Raw genomic sequence first — 23,926 nt, 5'->3', positions numbered from 1 at the left:
TCTGCGATGAGTGAGATGACTTAGCCTCGTCCCACTTTACCAACCCTATAATCACAGTTTCCATGATTTGTTCTGGATGAGAATACATCCTGAAAGGGTTCTAATTTCTACCCACTATTAGTAGAATTGGTCAGACCATGATTCACCCTCCTGACATTTTCTCTTTCGTCATTTGCTTTGCATTAACCCATTCCAATGAAAATCATGGTTTTGTATTTTCAACGTGTTCTTGTTGCATTTTTTTTGTCGATGACGGAGGACTAATATTACAAAACTTGCATTTCTTTATTCTTTATTCAAATCGTTGTTAATCAAAATCAGAAGAGGAAATGCTGTTGGAAAAAGCTTGCAGCAGTGATGTAAAAGCTACAATCAGCAGGCCACAAGCTCCAAGTTGGGGTTGTGAGGGGCTGTAAGCCAGCGGGTGAGAGTGTAAGTGGATGGATGACGGGACGTGTGGGCGGGGTTGCTTAATTTTGTCAAAAAACGACATAATCATAATTAAAACACAAGAACCTTTTTTTTAATTTATATTCATTCCTTCATCTTCTTCCATTTATTCCTTTTCGGGGTCACGCGGCTGCCGGAGCCTATCCCCTCCACTTGTGGGAAAAGGCAGGGGACACCCTGGACAGTTCGCCAGTCTGTCGTAGGGGCACATTCCACAAATCCATTCACTCTCACACTCACTGACAATTTAGAGTGACCAATTAACCTATGAAGCATGTTTTTAGACAGTGGGAGGAAGCCGCCGACCCCGTAGAACCCACGCACGCACACATGCAAACTCCACACAGAAAGGTCCCCCACTGATGTTCTGTTTCAGAACAGCAACAGGACTTGAACCGGGGACTCTTGCTGTGAGGCAAGAGCGCTAGCCACTGTGCCACCGTGCAGCCCTTTTTTTTAAACTTCATATTTAGTTTAAACTGTTGACTATAGACGTACAACAACAGCCCGAACTAGAGCCACATATTGCTCTGAAGAGATCGACGAGGACCAGACAAGAGGATGACACTGGTGCAAGCTGCCACTTTCAACCAATCGGGGGGGTTATTTACAGCCCACCATACAAATAAGACCATAAAACTGGATCTGCCTCACCTCTCCCTCAACCCTCCCCTCTTTCTAATAAACTTACAGCTGAGAAAAACCTCAACAGACGGCGAAAGCAAATTAGTCTGCGAGATGGAATCAGTAAAGGCGCTACACGGGGATTTACCAGACATATAACACCTTATGAGGTTCATTACAGTTATGGATGAAAGTTAGGCCTGCGTTCAATTCGGTTACAGTAGTTGGATTGCTTGTTTACTTGGACATTCTAAAAATAAAATGTGTTGTGAGATGAAAAAAAACACCCACCCAAGTACTAAGTGTAATGCACAAACTTGTCATCTGTTGGGTTATTTTCTCCACTGCTTTTAAGTTTCTATTCTTGGAGTCATGTTAAATGTCCGGCTGGCTTTTCAACACATAAGTAGGTGTTTTTCAGTGTGTCTGGCCAGGAGAGACGCATGGTGTCACCATCAGGTGCATGCTTACATTCCCTACAAAAAAACAACAACTGACCTTCAATCATCTTTCCACTCAAAAATTTTCTTTTGTCAGTCAATTTCTAAAGAAATGTCACTTTAGTGCCTGCAGCCTCCGCTTTGGGCATTGCTTCATTCAGCCTATACTTAACACACCTTTTGTCAGGATGGATTTAGGCTTGAATAGAAAAAAACGTTATTAACAAACTACAACATGAGTGCAATAGCTAGATTTAAACTAGAACAGGAAAGAAACAGGACAAACAGAATCCAACCAAGAAAAAAACAAGTGGTAAAGAGAAAGGCGTGACAGAAAACTGTGACGCAGTGAACCCGCAGTGACCCTAAATCCTGAAAACAGAACTAAACAAAGCAGGACTCTAAAGCCTCGGTTCCAGTGAGCGGTCCGGTCCGGTTCAGAATGGTCCAGGCAAAGCAGGTGAGCGTTTCCACTCCAAGTTGGACCGTCAGGGCAAATGCAGGGTGAAGCTAATAACAACAGAGGTCAACCAGCAGCTCATTGTCTCATGTTTGGATTTTGGTACTAGATACATACAAAAGCAGTACATGCTGTTTGAAAGAAGATTTCGGGCAGCAAAGACGGATAGAGCCTCTTTCTTTTGTCGTAATGACCTTCAGCCAATCAACAGTAGTTCCACCCTCGCCGGTCCATTCCATTTTTCTATGGACCAACAACCATTGGGGATCCAAACATTGTACCGTTCGGTCCGGCTTAATGGGTTCATTTAAGAATGGACCGGTCCGGACCGTACCGGACTGTACCACTCAGTGGAAACGTGGATTAAGAAAGAACTGCAAAAAGGCACCAGTCCTCACATTTACGATAAATTTGATTAACTTTTTTGATAAACTTCATACTTACTATTACAGTTCAGTCACATTTCTAAATTGTTTCTGTTCAGAAGGTTATGATGGGATTTTCAGCTCAACCAATATTTTTTCCTAAATAAGTTCGTGTTTTGTTGTGGCATTTGTTATATAATAATTCAAGTGGGAATTAATGTGTTAAAAACAAACACAAAGCTATGTTTTTCTTAGAAAATAATGAATGTAAAATGTTTAATTCATATATCTAAGTCTTTTCCCTTTTTTTGTTCAACCTGTCCATTCTTTTACAGTTACTTTCTTGATGCATTATAACAGTTTTTTCTTTTACCATGTTAACCAAACAGTAGAGTACATTTAGAAAACATTTGATTAAAAATAGGTGTATTACTCCCCAAACAAAAAAGTTTACTTTAAATAAATTTTCTCTTAAAGGATTAACGTTCTTTTGGCTCCAGATCTGAGTAAAAAACATTTTGCTGACTATTCAGTGCAAAAGAATAAGACAATGAAAGAAAGGGGGTTTGTTTAACCAGCTGGGTTTGGTCACAACAAGAGCAAACAGAAAAAAATGAAGACGAGGGTGTGTGTTCTGCCTTCTGCGTATAGCTGCAGGCCACATGCACATGTGTCTCTACTGTCAAGTTGCACATCTGTTTGTAATTTTGGTGGCACAAAAGCAAAATTCACAATGTGCATGGCTTATTAGACTCAATGCTTAAGCGGGAGTCAAAGGGAGAGCTCAAAAGGGCAGACTGCTGTTATCATGCATGTAGATTTGCACATGTTCAAGAACCGGTGCATCTGTGCAGCCCTTTCAGTCCTGCAGACAGGAACTTTTAAAGCTGAGGTGACGCACAAATGCACTTTTATGCCTTCCTCATACTTGGAAATGGATGAAAACAGCATGAGCCCTGGTTATGAGCCAGCATGTCAGGAGAATAAAGACAATGGCTAATGGCTACAGCATGCATGACTCACCATGTCACTCATTCACGTGTATATATACACACACGCACACAAACACCGGGTTGAGCCTAGAAAAGAACGTTCTCTCATTATAGCAGGAGTTCAAAGGCAGACGGGGAACTCTTGGCTGTTACTGTGGCTCTAACTGGCTGCAGGCCTGGATCATCACACCAACTAATGTCACAAAGTATTAAACGCACACACTGCCACGTAGCTGAGCAAGTCACACACACACTGACACTGCCTGCCAACAGTCATGGCAATTATAGACTGGAATCAAGTGTGTCATTTGTGAAGTCAAACTCAAAGCACTATAAATACAGTTATTTATTGAGAATAGCTCTGAAAGAAAATAGAAAAATCAACATTTGTTCTCGTTTTTTTAAATGGCCTGACACAGAGTGTGCTCTTCTGAGTCTAAAAGCTGGATTAGAAACTTTTAAATGCAAATGATGGTATCATTTTCTTAAAACTGATGCTGCCATCAAGGAGATCAACTTTGATAGTGAACAGCTTTGATGTAGATAACAAGGATAGGTAAAAATGTGCTTTTATTTTTGCATTACAACTGTTGTAAGCAGGGTTTAGTGGGTAAAGGGGAATTGAAATCAAGGCTTTACTCAAAGTTTCTACAATTTTTAAATAAAGTTTAAAAGTGCCCCGTAGTGCTAACAGGAAGTTTGCAAAAAGGCTTTCAGATCAGGTTTCTACAGTGGCCTGGAAGTGCAAATCATAAATCACTTAACGCAAAAACATATTAAAGATCACAACTGTGAATTCATTAAACTACAATTAATTATGCTTCAGAAAACTAAACAAAATTCCAGAAGACAAAAAAAGAAACAAAATGAAAGTTTAGGAATAATTTGCAGAAATCAAAATAAAATATTAAAAACCGAAACAAATATCCATCCACCCATTTCTGAACCCGTTGTACCCATTACAGGGTCACAGGGCTGCCGGAGCCTGACCCGGACACAGTTGGGCGAAGGACGAGGAAACCCTGGAAAGGTCACCAGTCTTTTACAGGGTCACAATCATGCACCCATGTGCGCACATATTCACACCTAGGGACAATTCAGAGTAATCAATTACCCCATGAGGCATGTGTTGGACTGTGGGAGGAAGCTGGTGTGCCTGGAGAAAACCCACACATGCATGGAGAGAACATGCAAACTCTCTGTGAAGCAAGAGTGCCAACCACTGTGCCACCCTACAGCCTTGAAACAAATATGAAAGCAGAGAAGGCATGCATTATGGGACATCACTGATTGGATGATGACACTTGTTCACTTTTTAAACCAGAAGTTATTCGGCAATGTCTTCTAACAGATGATATTTCTTTAAGTTTCTGGCCACAGCTTCTGCCAAAGTTTGGTGATTGCGTAATCAACTTTTTACCACAGTTTGGGCAAAACATCCTTCTGCTTTTCTTCTTCTTCAAAAGATCTTCATCCAATCAGTGATGTTCCCATAGTACCTAACTTTCCTGGTTTCTTGTTTTGCTTCATGTTTTAACATTTTCTTTTGACTGCTGAAATGTTCTTTCTTAACATTTTGGTTTCTAAAGTTTGCTTTTGATCTTTAAAATGTAATTTTTGGTTTTTTTATTGTTTTGATTTGTCATTGTGATCTTTAATATGTTTTTGCTTGTAGTGACTTGTTGATGTAATTTGCACTTCGGGGCCACCGTAGGTCTCAACAGCAGCCGATAGCAAAGCCGTGGAAGAGCATTTTAGAACAAATAAAACTGATCCAATATCATATTCATTTATAGTTATAAGTTCAATATAAATAAATATCTGGTCAACGTTTTGTCTGAAAAACTGCAGTAAATCACCAATAAATGGACCATATTTAAAGTTAAACATACAAACAAAAATGCAGTGTACCTCTTTTTCAGCTTAAAAAAAAAACAAGGTTTTCCCTCCAGACTAAAAGATAGGTTTATTTTTTTAACTTTAAATGTTGGTAGAATGTGTAGAAAGGTGTTTTAGAAGAGTATAGATCTTTAAACCTTTAGTTACCAGTTTTTCATAAATTTATTAGCCGCAGTAGCACAGTAGCATGCTGCTTTTAGGCTTAAATCATTAAAATAAGAGATTAGAAAGAACGTTTTAGAGGAAGATACAAACACTGACTGGTGACCTGTCCAGAGGTACCCCACCTTCACCCTTTATAAGATGGGATAGGCTCCAGCAACCCTGTGACCCAAAAAAGGGATTGAGCCAATTTGGAAAATAGATGGATGGGCTACAAACTATAAACATAAAATATCCCTAAATCCATAAAAAACAAAAACATAATGTTTCCAACCACCCTGTTTTTATCTGAAAACACTAAATTCTTATTCTCTAAAAGTGTTGATGATAAACCTTTAGCAGAATTTTCCCTTTCCAGGAGGAAAAAAAAGCCTTCAGGCGTATGAGAAATTGGCATCTTATGCCAAGAATCAATTAACGCAGACAGCAGATTATCATCCCTGTTAGGAGTTGGTGGCAGCAGGCTTTGCAATAAATTGCAGCTGCTGCGTTAAAATGAAGCCTTCCTTGCTTCATCCAGTGTGGGGCTTTCAAGGGTTCGTCTGCTGCTCCTCACGCATTAATGCGCGTTGGAGCGACAGCTTGCCATCCTCTGCTGGGTTTCTGCTTGTGTGCATATTTGCATAAAAGTTGAGAAGGCGGTAAATGCTTCATGTCAAGAAGGTGTGTAGGCGTCTCCTTTTCTGCCACGGCTTGCTAGTAAATGCTATAAATGTATACTCGGCTGACGGCATCTTTCCACATGACAGGGAGTCAGCAGAACGACGAAGTTTCCAATTCAAGTTCTCCAGGCAGACAGAGAGAACAGACACACAGTCATCCTGTCTGTATACTGCCAAGTCTTCAAAGAGCACATCTGTTTGTTGTTACACGTAAACGCCAACACACACACATGGGGATAAAGACGGTACGCTACAGACACGCAAAACCAACTACCATTAGTTGTAAACTCCATGAATGCATTGGGATTTAGCCAAAAATACAATGAGAAACGTTTGCATGTATGCAGCCGCTTGGATTTTAACCACCACCACAAACAGAAGCACACTTGTAATCTGTCTGGATTTGCTTTATCCAGCACAGCCTCTTCAGTCATCTCAAACTCCACGTCTCAGTCTGCAGCTAAGGAATAACTTTGAAAATATAAAGTCATGAAAGGGACTCTTGTTCCCCTCTGTTAATCTACTTTTGGGAAAAGCATCATTCTTTCATTTTAAACACTTCTCCTCATCCCCACTCTCCATTTCCCCCATTAAATTATTTGGGATGAACACTGAAAGTTAGCAGAAAAGATTTTCTGATTTTGGGTTTGAATATGGGGAGTCTTAAACACAGAAAAAGAGGAGCTTTTGTGTTTTGACATGAAAACTGAAAATGTACTTTTTTGAATCAGCCAACACCCCAAACACAGGGAAACACTACGGAAAATGGTAGGGGAAATTTAGAAAACGTGTTTTTTTAAAACATTAGTTGTGTGTATTACTCTCCCAAAGCGATATGCAGCAGATGATTTTGTTTTGATTGGGTAGTAAAAGTCCCATTTCAATCAACTTTTGATCTATTTCATTTATCGTTAAGCCGTTTTTAGCCTACATTTTTAAAAACTGTGTCGTTTTCTGCAGTTTCTGCAGATCAGCAGTTGTTCATCAGAAATTAACCTCTGAGTTGAGGGCAGGACCACTGGCGCCTAGAAAGTTTTCCATCATTTCCCATAATCCTTTTGTTTACACTCTCTACGGCTATCTTACAGCCTCTCACAGCTCCCCAATCTAACATTACCAGGGGAACAAAAATGGTGAGTAATACTGGACAGTTTTAACCCAGATGCCGGCAAAGACAAAGAAAGCAAAGACGTTAACTGATCTATTTGTCTACACACAGATGCATCAGAATGGAGAGGAGCAGGAAGCTTGTGCCCAACTAATTCATAATGATTTAAATAAAGAAATACTCAAAAAAATCCAATCTTAAGCTTACTTTTCTTTATATATGAGAAAAATTCTACAATAACATTTAAAAAACACTGAAAACTCAATTATTATTGGTATGAGTCTTTAAAGGGCTAAAATTGGTAAATAAATGCTTTCAATTTCCTAAGCCAAAAACAAAAAAATTATTAGCTGATGAGAGGAGTTTTTAGCTGTGGGCCTTCATCCTGGAAGTGTCCCATAGGAAAAGCAAAGTGAGAGCAGTGGCATCCTGATGTGTAAAACCTATAAATATCTCCTGATGCCTGTGGGTTGAGTGGCCCGAGTTTCCCTGATTCAGCCTAAATGATAAATACCTCACATGTCTTTTTTCAGTGTTAAGGTCCTTTTTCACATTCACACTCTCCTCGCATTCTTGACTTCTGTTTGAAACTCATCTCAGTTCTATAAACATCTACAAACAGAAAAATGTTGGATCTTGGAAACATGAAGCCCCCCAGTCTTTAAAGGAATTTTGTGTTCTTTTTTATTTCTTTTTTAATGGATGTTCAGAGAAAGCACAAGATGAGATGGAACAACCAACATAAACTCCAAACAGTCTTTACTGTCCTATATCATAAACTGCAAGTTGTCAATTTTAGCAGTATAAATGCAATGTAAAAGTTCTATAAACATCTATTTATGCAGCAGACCTTAAAGACACCAAACTGTCAATTACACTTAAAAATTCTATATTAAACCAAGCAAAAGAAGGATGATTTGACCAAACAACTGTTTTTTTCCTCCCTGTAAATGAATCTAAAAGGAATGAGGAAGCAAGTGCAAGGCAGGAGCGAATAAAGATCTGTCTTCGGGTTCCTTTGAGTGGATGAAGCAGAGATGTCATGAAATGATAACCAAAGATGAAAGTAAAAGTTTGAATCCGCGTCCTGGCTCTGATCCACCGCCTGTGAACTTGCTCTGGTGTTGCTGCATCTTGGTGTGCACGCTCACGTGCACAGCCTCCGAACTTCAGGGCGTGAGAACTCAGAGGATTTCCACAACAAAACAAAAAAGTTATTTTTAGGTTTCCACCGAGGCCGAGTCATTGTGCTAATTTCACACTGTGACGTTTTCACCCATAAACAGCTGTTTGGCAACAGGTGAGATCAAAAACAGGAAGATTTTTCTAAATGACCTTTTGTTTTTTGCACAACAACAACACAATCCCAGCTGACTCCAAGACCCTGAACACTGAAGCCACTGTGGCTCCTGTGTGCGCCAGCAAAGCCCTGGATCGTGTTGCTGTCCATTGTGAAACTCTAGACAATGCTGTTGCAGAAGAAAACATAGGAGTGAATCACTGTTTAAACACAATTTTACTGTGATAAAATGACACAGTAATTATACACACGCAACCACATCAGTGCCCTCCACATGCAGTTAGATGTTTTTGAAAGCAACGCTCTTCATCTCAGTCTTTAATCACCACAATGTACAAACGGCTGAAGCTCAAGAAAGTGCTACTTTTCTAAAAGTAGATGGCTTCACCTCCCTGTGCGCCGTCACTTGTCATCTGCACTAAATACAACATTCCAGTTTCCTTAAAAAATATATAAATGAATTTTTTTAGAATTCATTTTTTATCTAAATCAATTAATGAAGACGTTTGGTGTTAAACCAACAACTGAAAACTTAAAGTATTATCAGCTGTTAGCAAAACTGCTGCTTCATAGCTATTGAAGAAAATCTATTCTAGTTTGTCACTCCAGATAAACTGAAATGACACTAGAAACCTGATACATTTTAAATAAAAAGGTCTGTTACTTTCCAGCTCTACAGAAAAAGCAAACTAAAAGCAAAAGGAAAACTCTTTGACTTCCAGATTAATCTTTTCTAAATAAAATTATTTCATGTTTTATTTAAAGAATATGAGCTAAATTTGAGTTTAGAGGTCTAAAAGATAAAACCGCCTTATACAAATAAGACATGACTTAAAGGACAAAAAGAAAACATTTTGTTTCTCTTACTTTCTCAGCTTTTACTAATTTGCTTCAACATAAATTTTAAAAAATTTAACAAAATAAACAATTCTAAAATATTCCAATAATTTGCATTCTTGGCTGGGGATGGGGAACCCTGCAGTTTGATTTTGCAGTGGAACAAATAAATGGTGTTTTGGCAAACAGAGAAAGCCGCTGGGCATCTTTCAAGTAGTCGTTGTGCTAAAACAAAATCTCCTTTTTTATCTTCCATCGTGACTCACAAATCAAACACAGTCGACACAAAAAGGAAAAATGAGAAAAGTGCTGCCTGCCTCTGACTGCTTGACTGGATTGTGGAGAAAGCTGAAAGCAGATTGGAGAATGAAGCTGGCATCGAATTCAGTCGAGAAAAAGAAAAAAGAAAAAAAAAGACCAGAAATCTATGCAGACGTCAAAAATGAAAGGGGGACAAAAGGCATCCAGGTGACACGACCACAGCAGCTGCAAAGAGGACTTTGATTCAAACCCACCGCAGGAAAATCACCGATGAAATGAGCTGCTGATGTCAAAGCCCGGCATTTCAAGTTGCTGCCAGCCAGACATGGGGCACCAGAATGCAGGAAAAAGGGAAAAACGATAGAAACAAGGGGATTTCCATGAGTTACATAAACTTGGTTGAAGGAATCTGCAATAACTTTCAATACTTTTAATGGAACAATGCCGTTATGACAACATAATCTCTAAGATAGAGTTTGAATTAAACAGCAGTCTCTAAAATGTTTTTTTTTTATTCTGACTGGAGGCCAGACTTTGGAGGTAGAAGGAAACACAGCTGTTGCCTGAGCGGATCAGACAACAGGTCAGGACATAAACAGAGAGAAGAAGAAGGAAACGCAAATTTAAAAAAAAAAAAAGGAGAGAAAAGACAACTAGATCCACAGAAATTCTCAAAATCTAAAGTTCTCTGTCAGTTTTTGTGGATTTTTCTGCTTCCAGAAACATAACGTGAGAGGAATTCAAGAGAAAAAGAAGTTAGTCTTTCCTTTAAATGTCAAGGGAGGTACAAGCAAACAAATAATTCTGTCTGATTAATTCTGGAAGTTTTTGGAAGATAGCTAGGATAGTTGAAGTCATGCTTTGTTTAAAAGAGGCCTTCCATCGGATTAGAACCGTCGATAAGCGTTTCCCTCCACTTCTGGGACCAAAAACAAACAAGTAAAGGCCCAACAGCACAACCCAGAAGAAGAAAAAATGACATAAAAAAAAGACTTGAGTTCTGGGATCACTAAGAGAAGTTACTCTCAGCGGTCTGTACGGGTCTCATCCAGCAGAGTCTGTAACCATGGAAACCACATGGACATCAAACTGGCAGTCAAGTGATGAAACATAATGTTTTGTTCTGTTGTTTCAGAAACAGATCAAACATTATTTTTTTTAAGGTGAGCCCAGATCAGGAGTCGCTTAGGTTGGTTGTCCTGCTCAAGGGCAATTCCCCACCGCTTTAATTTATGTCCCATCATACCCAGTGTTGCCCTGCTTTTCCAGAACCAACAACGTTCTGGCCAAGAGGGAATCAAAAACGTAGGCAGTCGCTCGTGTTAAGGAAAAAAGCCTTAGACCGCAAAAAAGAACAAGTTGGAGATCTGGAATTACATGCTGCACCCATCAGTGCAGAATAAAAATGGTCTACAACCAGAATAACTGCGCTGAAGGATAAGGACAGAAAAATCTTTAAAAGTATTGATAGAAAACTTCACATTGAGCTGAAATGTGGATCTTTTACCTTACTGCACGTGTTTACAGCAGCAAAATAAAACTTTAATGTTTTCAGATTTGAATGTCTGGGTCTGAATACAACCTTAATGTACAGAGGCGGTCTCAAAATTGGAATGAACAGATGGTTAAATTGGGCTTTTTTTTATTTACCATTTTCAAAATGCATCATTAGCAAATGCTTATCTATGAAGGAACAAAGGCTATAGCTCTCCTTTCCTGTCAAGGGCAGAAGTAGAATAAAGGCACTTTTCTTTTTGGGAGGCATTTATTGATTTGGAAATTAATTGCAGTTGAAATTTTAGCAGAAAACCGAACACTCAGATCCAGCTGCAGCATTACAGGAGTTCCCGTAGAATAAACAGGATCGACATTTCTGCTGCACCTTCACATCAGATAAAAACCTGGTGAGCTGCATGTCATTGAAGGGGAAGTTCTAAGTTTTTGAAATTTTCAAAACAATTCCCACTTTCAACATTTAATAAGAAACACGTTGTTCTTGGGCAAAACAAACTGGAATCTGCTAAGACAAAAAAAATATGAGCAAAATGCGATAAAAAGGTCAAAAGAGAACTTCAGAGATTATATTTGATGATAGTAGTTAAGCTTTCATATAAAGCTAATTAAGAGCCAATGAGACAAGTAAATGAAATGTAGATAAAAAGGAAAAAAAGCTGTGGTAATTTATGCTTTAGAGAAGATAATTTTAAGGAGGTGGGTTTGGATGAGTAGATGATGTGTAATCAGCCCAACAGAGCAGAGAGAAAATCAGCAAAAAAATGAAAGAAGGCAAAGAAAAAGACGAGAAAGATAATCTACTTAATGACATCCATCCATCCAGTTTCCAAAGCTACTAGATCCCTTTTGATGTCTCTGGGCTGCTGGAGCCTATCCCAGCTATTGTTGAGCAAAGAAAGGGTACACCCATTGACTGTGTCTGAGAACTGGACGGAGTGATTGTGACGTCACCCATTAAAAAAGCCTCAATTTGGCTCCAAAAAAATGAAGTCAATTAAGTTGCCATTTTTCTGCGACATGGACATTGCCCAGTTGGAACCAAAAATAGTCTATGGCAACCACTCTCACCAATCAGGAGTGAGCTTGTTGGAAGTCCACACTTCTTGTGAGCTTGTTGGAAGTCAACTTTCAAGTATCACTTGAAAGTGGGCTTGGAAGAATCCGTCAATCAAGAGTATCAAACTTTTGACGTAAGACGACATACTTTTATTGAGGCATTTGGTGAATTTATAACTTGAATAATTTGCGATAAAGAAAAAAATATTACGAAAAAGGATTAGCAAGAGCATGTTAAAAAAAGTAGCAAAACAAAAATGGTTATTCTGACAAATAGAATGATTGCATAACAGCTGTTTTTTTCTCTTAAGAAGTCTGGGATTTTGGCTTCTTGGAACCAGCAGGCACTTCCTGTTTGGAACGCAAAGGGGGAAAGGGTCACTTAGTCCAGTTCTCATATACAGTCAATGGTCACAGAGCTCTGAATGAAATGATGGTTCGAAGAAATACATTGTTCATTCAGAGATGATGCAGGCTAGCAAACCAGCTGCCACCAACCTGTGGCCGGCAAGCTGGTACCCATAATGCCCCTTGACTGACTTATGCCAGACAGGCGCCTGATTGCCGCTGTCTACATTCATGACAATGCCAAAGAATTTTAAAAAATCCGGCGGCAGCATGAAATCTTGAGGATTCTGCGTGTCCATCCCCATCGCCCAGTGGCAGTTGTATTTGTGTCCTTAGTCTTATTCTGGTTTGTTTTGCATTCACACGCAGCCCTCTCAGAATTGAACCACAGACTGAAGCTGACAAAACAGTCTGGAAGAATCACGCAGTTCCATACGCCACACTGTTGAGGCCAGTATTGCCTGAACAAAGACAGGCAAAAGAGCAAGAAGAAGAAAGTCGGCTACTCTCTCCATTTCTCTGATAATAACACAGCGATAAGTGCCTGCACCTCCTCCCTACACCATGTTTACTCTGTTTCACCAAGATCGTCCCTCCCATGGGGACCAGGGTTTGAATGTTTGGTCACGCGAGCCAAAAAAAGCAAACCATTATGAACCAACAAGCTCTGCTGCGGATGAAACCTGCCAGTGTAAATGTGCCTTAAATAAAGCGGCAGATCTGGGATGGCTCTAAAGTAAAACGTTAACTAGCCTTCAGGTTAAAAGGATACCGAAAATCCACATATGTATGTCCAACATTTCTGTGCTGCCCGTAAAATATTTGGTAAAACAAAAAGCTAAATAGGATGGAAGAAAGGCAGAATTAAGAGTCTGCTTCATTGAGTTGCACTGAAGCGCTTTGCTGTAAAGCAGTTCCACACAACCACCAGTGGTCAGACTGGCAGGCAGGAGGAAGCTCGAGTGTGCTGCTTTCTGACCAGTTCACTGTGTGCTGGCTGCCAACAGTCCACCGCACACACATATACGAACGGACACCAGTACTTTATCCAACCGCAGCGCCTCAGTATGTCTGCGTGACCCTGCTTTTATACTGCCGGAGCTCCAGAGCTTCTCCCAGAGTGTAAGAGGGGGAGAGAGGCACAGTATAAACAATGAAGGGACTCCCTTAGACGGTGTTTACTGACCGAGATAGAGCTTGTCATTCCTCTCTCAACACCAACCTACTTCCACCTCCGTCCAACCGCGAAGAGTTGCACTTAAGGCCCGGTGATGTCGGAGTGATAGTATCTCAATGCAAAGTTCTCGAAGGGATTCAGACTCCAGAGAGGAGAAAAAACATGAAGGGTTAAACGCCTGCAACTGGGTCATTTCTATCACCCCCTTGAGAGAGATTGCTTCCCCTCCTCCTCTTCTTCCTCCTTGCAACTTACATGTTAAAGTACTGACAGCTTTGCAAAACCGTTTTTCAGCCTTGAACTGCTGGCTGGCATAGCAAACAGGAGCAAACTCTTGCCTAGCCTCTCTGTCTGTGTATTTTCATGCTCAGCTCTCTTCATGTGGTACAGCAAATTCCAAACAGTAGATGAAATGAATTAACCATAATTCTGTCTTTTTTACTTAGCCTCACTTATGAGTTCAGCTGGATTGCTGTCAGTCTGCGTTTGCCTCCTTTCCTTCATTTCTCCCATCTACAGCTGTATCTTTAAGTTCTTGCTCATACTAAGTAATCCAAAGAAACTAGAGAAACAAGAGGTCGACTCCTTTTAGTCAAATGTGAACTTTGTTTGGCTGGTATAACCCCTCATCAGGCTTTGGCACATTTAAGGTAAACATTGATTGCAATTTTTGCCGACTTTTGCGATATGCATTTTGCACAGCTTGATATTCCGCTAACAATAAATTTGCAATTTATTGTGCAGACCTATTGGGGACCAAATCCACCTAGTGTCACAGCCTCCCTTCCAAAGAATAATAGCATCTAGCCAATAAAAAAACAAAACAACTATCAACCACTTGGAATTGGACACATTTCATGGACATGAACATGTTGTAGGTCAGCACAGAACTGTTCTGTCACTGATCGACTTTTAGCCATTTCAGTTTGAAAACTTGCAACCCTAACTTTGAAATGGAAAAGGTTAGAGCAATTTGTATTGAGATGGAGCAATTTAACCCTAAATCTAAATAACCCGCTCAGTGACCTACTGTAACTATTCGACCATTTACGTGATCAACATGAATCAGCTGATCCTAACATGGAGAAAAGCAGCGATATGAGACGCTTTAGGTTACGTCACTTTAAGCGTACTAAACATGTTTCTAACGTAAAGTGTTGCATAACAGCGCAAAGCTTCTTTTCTCCACTTCAGAACCCACTGGATTTACGTTATTTGTGTAAAAGGTTGACGAGTTATAGTAGTCAAAAGAGTGTAAACGCTGAAGCTAAAGCACCTATGTTAAAAGGTTAAAGCGGACACTCAATGGTTTTTAAATCTTAATAGATTCAGTATTGAAAGCATCAAGGGGCATCTGCTGGATGAGTCAGATTTCCTGATGACAACATCTCTGCAAAGCCAAGAAAAAGGAAATATGTTGAGATCCTCTTATTTCAATGCTACATTAAGCTCCAAAGCAGATATTTTTCCCACTCATCTAGCCACAGTAAAGACCTTCTTTCCTCCCACTGCAACACTAGAAAAGAAGTAATGAAAAAACTGGAGGAAGCTGAAAATAAAAAAGCAGCAATAAAAGTATTTTTAGCCTCAAACCCCATTCATGTCTGGAACTGGAGCCAGGGAGAACCACAGCACCATGACGACTGTGAATGGTCTTGGTGGCTTCCTCTCTTCGCCTCTATTCCCTCTTTCTTTGCAACTTCCCTGCCACTGGAGGAATGTGCCGTTCATATTCAGATGTGTGTTTACATGCATGCGTTTGTGAAAGTCCGGACAAAGACGGCCACTGTTAACAACTGCACACAATCAGCCCCTCAATGGACAGCTATTAACTCATCTGACACAAACACACACACACACACATTCCTCTCTGCAGAGGAGCAGCAGCCACATTCAGACCCGACCGGCCAATCAGCATGCTTTACCTCAGCCACAAAAGAGTCAATGATCAGCAGGGGCATGATGGGAGATTTGTGAATCAAAGTGCCCCAGTCCTCGTCGCTGTCTCGCTAATCTTCATTCCTCTCCCCCCTCCACCCATCCTCCTGCTCTTCACTCCCGAGTTTCCCAGGGCTGATATCTCAGCGGTTAAAGGTGGTTAGGAGAAGCCGCTGGGCACAGTCCACCTCCCACTCGCTCATGTATGAATCCACCCATTGTGGGCTATGTTTACACACTGATGTTTTCGGTTTTAGGGTTTGGTTTGTTCGTTTGTAACTTTATTTACCTAATTTTTAGAGTGTCAGGAAACCTGGTGGCACCCCGCCCCCTTTTCTCTCCCCTTTTCAGAGAACTCAAGAGCAGGCAGAGAAATGCAATGTTAAGCTTTTATTCAGTTCTTAATTTATGACCTCCATCATCAGGAAAAGGCCACAAGAAAATGTTAAAAACACCAAAAACACCATTTTTAATCGAGTGAATCTTTAATCATTTCTTCCCATTTTTTATTTTAAGAAACATTCAGCAGAGTGACCAAAAAGATGAAAATAAAAACCTGCTTATTGATGGAAGTGTGTTCATAAAAATGTGATTTTCCTGTTAGTGATCGCATGACATGAGGTGAGTCATGGACTGCCATGACCTTTTTTTTTTTTTTTATAAATGTCAAATAAAACTTTTTTTTTTAAGTGTAACCCTTTTGCACATGAAAAACCCAACTCTTTTCCTTAAAAAGAGACATCACAGAAGATAAAAATACAGAACTCCGACTAAAATGTAGAGCAATAATGAGACAATGAGTCACACTTTACAGGCTTCTCAGTTGGAAACAAACTGCTGGGAAGAAACTGCAGCTGCTGTGCACTTGAGTCTTTACAGTAAAACTACAACTTTTTTAATGTGTGGAAACTGTTGATACTTCAGGTTCCACCATAAAAGGGAATGTCTAGTTTGTCACAATGAAAAAAGAGCAAGACTCATTTTTATTCAACTTTTAATAAGAAAATATGCTCATTTTACATTATTTTTTGCATTTTCAGGCACTCAACAAAATTGGGTAAATGTAATGTAATTGTTTTTATTTGTTTTTTTGTTTTTTTTAATAGAAGCAGGGTCAAAGAAAAAAGGTTTTCTTTTATTTGTTGAGGCCACTGTCCTAAAATCTGCAGAAACTAGTGCTGACCTTGGAGGGGAAATGCTCTGATGACGCAGTCTCCCTGCTCTTAGTTGCTGTGACAAAAGGGAGGAATTTAGAAGTTTAGCTTTTTCTTTCTCATAGATTTTTTGTATATTTAATTTTTTTTTTTCAAGTTTGATGTTTTAAACCATTGTTTTGTACTAGCGGGGCAAAAGTACTTTTTTCAAACCTTGGTGGTGTTGTCTGCTTCCCTAACTGTATCATATTATTCATCTCCTCTCTCTGTTTTTCTTCAGTTCCTGATTTTTTTGTAGGTTTCTTATGATCAGAGTCTGATGCTCGCACTTGTTTTTATGAATAGTAGTTTTTTGTTTTTTTATTGTAGCATGTCTGGGGGGCGGGCAGGTAGGCTGGTTGGCCCTGTGTGTGTGTGTGTGGGGGGGGGGGTGCCTAGGGGAGGGGGAGGGTCCACAACCAGTACGCATATGTGTGCATAAGTGTGCGTGTGTGAACATCAGTTGTATTGTGTACATGTTGACAAGTTTTTTATGTGGGCATTTTTGGAGCCCACAGGTATGTTTGTGGCATATAAAGTTTAGCCTAAATTACAAAAGGGGTTTATTTAAATATACACCTAGTGTGTCACGTTTCATAACCCTTATTGTAACAGTCAAATCTGTCCAACACAAGAGGCTTTCAGCTCTCATCTGCCTGCTCAGCTGTTGGACAGGACAAGTTAAAAAAAAAAAAAAAAAGGAAAAGAAATAATAATAATAATTGTAGCATGTCAAAACCTGTTTTTCTTATTGGATGAAAAATATTATTCTATAAACACAATGACATCAATTTTGTCCTTTTTACAAGATTTTTAGGATATAGTTGAAAAAAATCAGTCAATTTTCTGAACTGAAAGTTTGTCCTTCTTCATATCTGAATTTTCTTTTCTTCTCTCTGAGTTGTGAGGTTTTACACTTCAGACTCCCTCATGTCCTGACTCCTTCATACAAAAGGTTCTGCTGCGGTTCCGGCTGCTTTGCCTGTCAAGATTCTTCTCTCCCATAAAATGGAATTGATGAAGATTAGTATTTCCAAAAGCAATTTAACAGAAAATTAGAACCTAACAACAAAAGACCTTGAGAAGCATGTGGAGATGCGGCTCTCACCAAACCCACACCCACTTGTCACCACCACACTCACACTTTCCTTGTCACGTCTTCATTTTTAGCAGCCAGCAGCATTGCAAGGAATATGAGATGACCACCCACAGACACGCACACATCCTGCAGGGAAATGTGAATGGCTGCGCTCCTTTAAAGAAGCTAAACACAATACTGCCTTGAGCGGCAGCGATGAGTAACTCACAAATCTGCTGTACGAGTGCGTCTGCATGCAGCACATGTGTGCAAAGTTGGGCGTGTGCTGCAGTGAGAGTTGTGTAACCAAGAACGGGCAAACACATGTGGGAGTAGAGACCGACATTAATCACACTCTGGATCAATTAGAACACGAAAATGTGAGAAGAACAGGCTGCGGTCGGCTGCACAACTTAATGTCTGATTACGGAAACGCCACACCCATCAACACACAGGCACAAACACAGAATTATGGGATGGAGTAAATATCACTTTTACACACAAGTAATCCAAAAATGAAAGCCAATTTAAACTTTGCACTTTTAACTTTGAGTCACACGGCAGCCCTCAGCAGCAGGGAGTTTCCTGGCTTAAACACAAGGGTGTGTTTGCAAACAAAGTCTCCAACTTAGTTAGTTTTCTACTACAGAACTCTGTTCCACAACACCAATACACCTGAAAACATGGCGTGCATCCCCAAGAGAAAACACTGCCAATGTATAAGTAATGATTAAGGTGAAAGAGAAGCAGAAGACCTCCTTTCAAACAGGAAATATATGCGTTGTCCCCCGACTTAGGATGCTACCCAAGGGAGGCGTTTTGGAAACGGTCCGCGTCCCCTGGGAAGTGTGTGAAAGACATCCTGACCAGACGCCCTCACCACCACCTGGCTCCTTCGATGTGGGGGAGCAGCAGCTCTAGAAGGAGACCCACTGAGATGACAGAGTTCCTCGCTGAGAGGGGAACCCTTAACCTATAGAAGGAAGCGGATTCTCCCAGTCCCTGTGCGCAGTTCAGAGTCATCAGTGGGCATCCCAGTACGCTTGTGATGATGACCAAACTTAGAGGAACAGGTGTGCCTTTAATCTTTGCTTCTAAAACAGCCCGAAGTGGTAAGTGTAAAATTTCACTTTATATGTAGTCATCCATAACTATTAGTTATACATCTATTAATGGTTCTAATTAATTTTACCCTTTAATGCCTCAAATGATCCTTTCATTTGACCCTTTTACGCCGACAAGCTCCAAAAGATCTAAAGACCGACCGAACATAAAAACAGAGATAAATTGGTGCTAAAACATTGAAGAGTTACAGTCATTCAAAGAACGTCAACACTAGAAGTTCCGGTGTTAACAAGTTAATTAAGATCAGTTCCCATGTACGTCCATTTAAAGATTTACAGCAGAACTTTTGAAAAACCTATTTTTCCTCTCTGGTTGCATTTATTGTTCAGGATAACTGTGATGACTCTTGACTGACAGGATGGTATATTCTAAGGTCTACAAGAGCCTGACTAAGTGTTTTGCACAGTCAGGTTGTATTTACCACTCACTACTCTTTGAAAGTCCAGAAATAGGTGAAGTCATACCCAGTCAAAGCAGTTTTAGCCACTGACCTCAAAAACTGACCATAAATCTGTCCAAACCAAGAGGAGACATCTCCTGAGGTTTTTGGGTGGTGACTGCAGCTCCACTGTTCTTCAGGGGAAAATTCCAATTCAGAACTTTGCCAACTCAGATGTGGGAAAACGAGTTAACTCTGTGAGGCTAGCCACCTAGACTTTATGTTTTCTTCAAACCCTGATATGCCAGCAGATTGCTTTTCTGTTTATCTGAAGATCAGGAACCAAGATCTACTCAGGTCACACACTCAGGGCGATGTACTACATTTATCTCAGTAGTAGTACTTCAAATTGTGGGAAGTTGTTTGAAAAAACTTTGTAGTTTCACAAAAAAAAAACTGTTTATTTCCAGGCAAGATGTTGCTTGAAATGCTGAAAACAGATATGAACAGAACTGACAGGAGCAAGAATACAACAGGATGTTCTGAGTTTGTGGTTCAGCCCACAGGTTCAATCTACATCAGTCTGCTCTAAACCCACATAACCACAGACAGTCTAACTTCATTACATCAAGATGCTACCAGCCCAACCTATCGTGATGCTGCTAAACAGGCATCCATTGTCCTACTACACCTATGTGAGAAGCTCAAATGAGTATCGTTCATGGATGCACATGAGCTGAGGAAGCCCTGGAAGCAACGAGCATCTGTGAAAAGACGCACATGTTTGAGGGAATGCGGCTGTAAACAGCTTCCAAGCGGGCCAGATGCCCACCAGCACAACTCCAGCGCAAAAAAAAAAAGGATCGTGCACAATATGCTGGTTTAAAAATGAAATGTTAAAAAGTGCAATGAAGATAAAAAGACAAGGGCTAGGAGTTAAATGTAATAAACAGATACCTGCAGCTCCTAAAATGTGCAGAATGCAGTTTGTTTTAAAGCAAGAACTCAGAAGGAAAGCTGTAAAAAATATATGCATGCAGTGCTCGTCATAGCAACTAAAAGGTGAGAAATGTCTCATTTCCATCCTGTGGGTCGAGCCTCTTTTCAGAAAGTTGATATCACGTCTCAAGGATGACATCATGTTTCACACCAGAAAGGCATCGCATCTCAAATTCACACTGTTACATCCCGCTTCTCCTGCTCCCTCGTGTTCTTTGATCAGGTGCTTCTGTAGAAGACAATTTCCTTCTCACCTGAGTCGCTCCTGCTTAAATAAAGCTTATGAATAAATAAACACAGCTGATCTGCTTCTTTGGTTTTCTTCACAGACTGGAAGAATCCAACTTTGGGAGGGATGCAGGTACTGAAGTTACAACTTCAGTCAAGCTACACTGCTCCTTTGGATTTAGATGGTGGGGGAAAAAGGAGAATAAAACAAGATATCTTGGTTTGTGAGGCACCCACAAAAAAGACTCAATATCCTTTTTTTGACAGATTTTTTTTTAGATTTACTGAATTCATTTTTATAACTTAATTACAGTTTGACTGTTTTAATTGGATTTTTTCTTTTTATTGAATTTAGAGTTGTCTTTTTATTTGATCAGTCTGAAACACTTTGTTGCTATTAGCTAATTACATAAGTGAAGACAGTTTCATAAAACTTGATGTTCAAATTATAAAAACACTGAAAACATTAAAGTAAACACATTTTCCATTTAATCTGACATAATTTGATGCATAACAAAAAAAGGTGAAAAGATGCAAAAGGTTATTAGTTTGATGAATTCTTTCACAATAAAATAAGTTAAATGGTTTGCACCATGAATACTTCAAACATTATTTTAAACATTAAAGTTAACTTTTTCCCCACAAATATCTGTAGAATCTAAAATGTAACATTAGTATTTTTACTTGAATACAATTAGATGACTAAGGTTTAAAGTTGACAACTTTTTTGAGGATAATAGAAGTAGTTTATTAAAATATCAGAATTTGGGCTGAATTTTTAAAATATTGAATTGATCAAAATGATCTAGAAAACAATTTTTTGTTCAATACATCCATAAATTGATTTTCCTTTAAAGATATATTGGGTTTTTGCATTTTTTCCAAGAAAATTCTTTATTTTTAATGGTATAATACCTCATTTTGTTAATGAAAGTTTCCCTTTAATTATTTTAAGTGACTACTTCTGTCAAAAAAAATGTCAAAAATGGTTTTGGATCTAAATTTGAAAAATAAAAACAGAAATGTAGTAAGTTATAAACTTGTGGGTCAAATTTAAATCAATGTCAGTACTTTGTTGTTTCCAGCCTTAACATGGAAAATTCTATTCTATTCTATCCCACATCACATAACAAAGCAGTTTTATTGTTGTTTGTGTCTCACATAAGTTTGTTTACGACACATGCGACAGGTCTTGGTAGTCAGATCACAGAAAAAGGCACCTTTGGGGCTAAAACTGGAGCATAGCTGCTGTTTTTTTTTTTTTTTTAGGACTGTGGATGCCATGCAGGCTTCATGTGGGTGCAAGCATCACATGTCGCAGGGGGGCTGGCCTGCCCTTTGTCAGACACACACACACACAAACTTCCACATTCCCCACAGTTCATGCACTGCTTTCTGTGCAGACCTCCAAAAGTCAGCGCGTTCAGGCAGGATCCAGTTACAACCGACAAGATCCTCCCGTCCTCACACTCCTGCATTCAAGCATCCATCACCTCACAAGCACGTCCATTCTTTATCCCTTTCTCTTTTCTGAGTCACTCAGTGTCTAAAGAGGAAGAAAAATCACAACAATACAAAAAAAAAAAAAAAAAAAAAAAAAAAAGGAAAATGCTTGTCTGGGTATCAACAGGTGAGACTGAATAGGATGGACTTCCAGGTACTGAGAGATGCAAAAGACTGAAAAAGAAATGTATCTGTAGAACCCCAAACAAAAAAAGAATAAAAGCCAAGAGAATGCATAAAAGAGAAAAAGCTTTAAAAGGTGGAATTATTCCAACAAACGAACATAAAAAGAAACTACTGCAGTTATTATAAAATGTCAGTGATAATGGGAGAGGTGGGAATTGAAGCACGGAGGTCATCATGGGTGATCATTAAAAGAAAAGACATTCATCCGAGCAAAGATGCTTCTGAAAATGCTCCACGTCTATTCTTGGTGAATTCCAGGGGGGAGACCCTGTGACTGACCCCCCACCCCATGGGATCTGACAGGATATCATCACACCACATGCACACTTACATGTGTGTGCACACAAACAAACAGCATCACACTGCAGGGCGACAGGGGGTAACATGAGTTTTAAAAAAGGGTCTTTAAATACAAAACCTGCTCTATTGGAAACCTGTGAGGCAATTTGAAGTTAGAAAGCAGCTAAATGTTTCTGAAAACCTTCTGAAACTGGTTTAACTGTTCTGAAAAGCATACACCTCATACCAAATAGGGCTTTTAAAGTTATATTGAGTCAGAATATAAATGAAAAACACATTTCTTCCTTTTAAAAGACAGTAAAATTTAAAGAAAATTACTTTATAATTACATGTTTTAATTAAACCAACAATTTTTTGACACACTAGCAATTCCGTGTATTTAAGCAAACACTAAATTCTAACTAATTGAAAAGCCAAAGTTGAATTTAGGTGTTCTGTGTCCGGGGCTTGAACTCGACTTATTGTGGCCGCAGGACCCCCCCTGCCGCTCCCCGCGCAAAGATCTGCAGTCTCCAAACTTCCCTTCACGCGGAACCCTCTGATGTGCAGAAAACCCCGCGCGCGCATGCAGATCCCTCACGCCCTGTTCACAACAATCACACGAGACGGCCGTGACGCCAAGTTTGTCCCGGAGGACGGGCAGCGCCGTACCTTCTGCCTTCCGCCGACCAGCCGCGTCCCAACTCCCGTCACGACGAGGCTCGACGCGGACTGCAGAGCGCTCTGGAGCCGGGGAGGCTGCGGGCGAGAGCGGACGGATGGCTGCTCCAGCACGCGGCGACTCCGCGGGGAAGATGTGCGCGCGCGTGTGAGTGCGTGACAGCTCGCGGAGAGACTGAGCAGAGGCAGGAGTACCGGGGAACTTAGGGGGAGTTCCCGTTAGCAGAGCGGCTGGGCGGGGCCGGGTCTCACGGTTACGGCTCTCTTCCGTTCAGTCCCAGGCGAAGAAAACAGTTGGATCCGTATCACTGCTGTGGTTGAAGGAACATATTTGTTGCTGCAGGGTGTATTTTTGTATCACAGCTCTGAACTCTGACGTAACACATTTGTGTTTGGAGCCTGATGAAGACTAAAAACATGAACTCATCTTTGTGTGGGTCACAGTTTCAGGACATTAAACACTCAAATCAAACAATCGTTTTTTTTTTTACTTTTACATTTTCAGCCCTTAAGTTGCTAATTGTATCCAAATTCAAAAGACTTCATGTTAAGCACATATTGATCAACTAAATTAGAGCCAGATGACTTCATCAGATAGCCACTAGGTGGCTTTTTACACAAATACCTCCAATGGACAGCAGGGAAAAAGAGTAAAGGCTGGTTTGAATACCTTTTTTTTCA

At 40.0% G+C, this 23,926-nt stretch overlaps 1 protein-coding gene across 2 annotated transcripts in view; it reads right to left on the bottom strand.

The window, feature by feature from the left end:
* The window catches only part of ppp2r3a (protein phosphatase 2, regulatory subunit B'', alpha), a 59,330-nt gene extending 35,806 nt beyond the window's left edge, over positions 1-23,524 (bottom strand). The window contains exon 1 of one of the 2 annotated variants that reach the window (XM_020713792.3): positions 23,237-23,524. The gene's annotated coding sequence lies outside the window, so the exon portion shown is untranslated. The remainder of the gene's footprint in view (positions 1-23,236) is intronic. The other variant, XM_020713793.3, reaches the window with a different exon arrangement.
* Between the last annotated feature and the right edge of the window lie 402 nt (positions 23,525-23,926).

Source organism: Oryzias latipes, chromosome 22 (assembly GCF_053564925.1).
Source record: "Oryzias latipes strain Hd-rR chromosome 22, Olatipes_Hd-rR_3.1".
Classification (NCBI taxonomy): domain Eukaryota; kingdom Metazoa; phylum Chordata; class Actinopteri; order Beloniformes; family Adrianichthyidae; genus Oryzias; species Oryzias latipes.
This window is presented reverse-complemented; position numbering and strand designations above follow the sequence as displayed.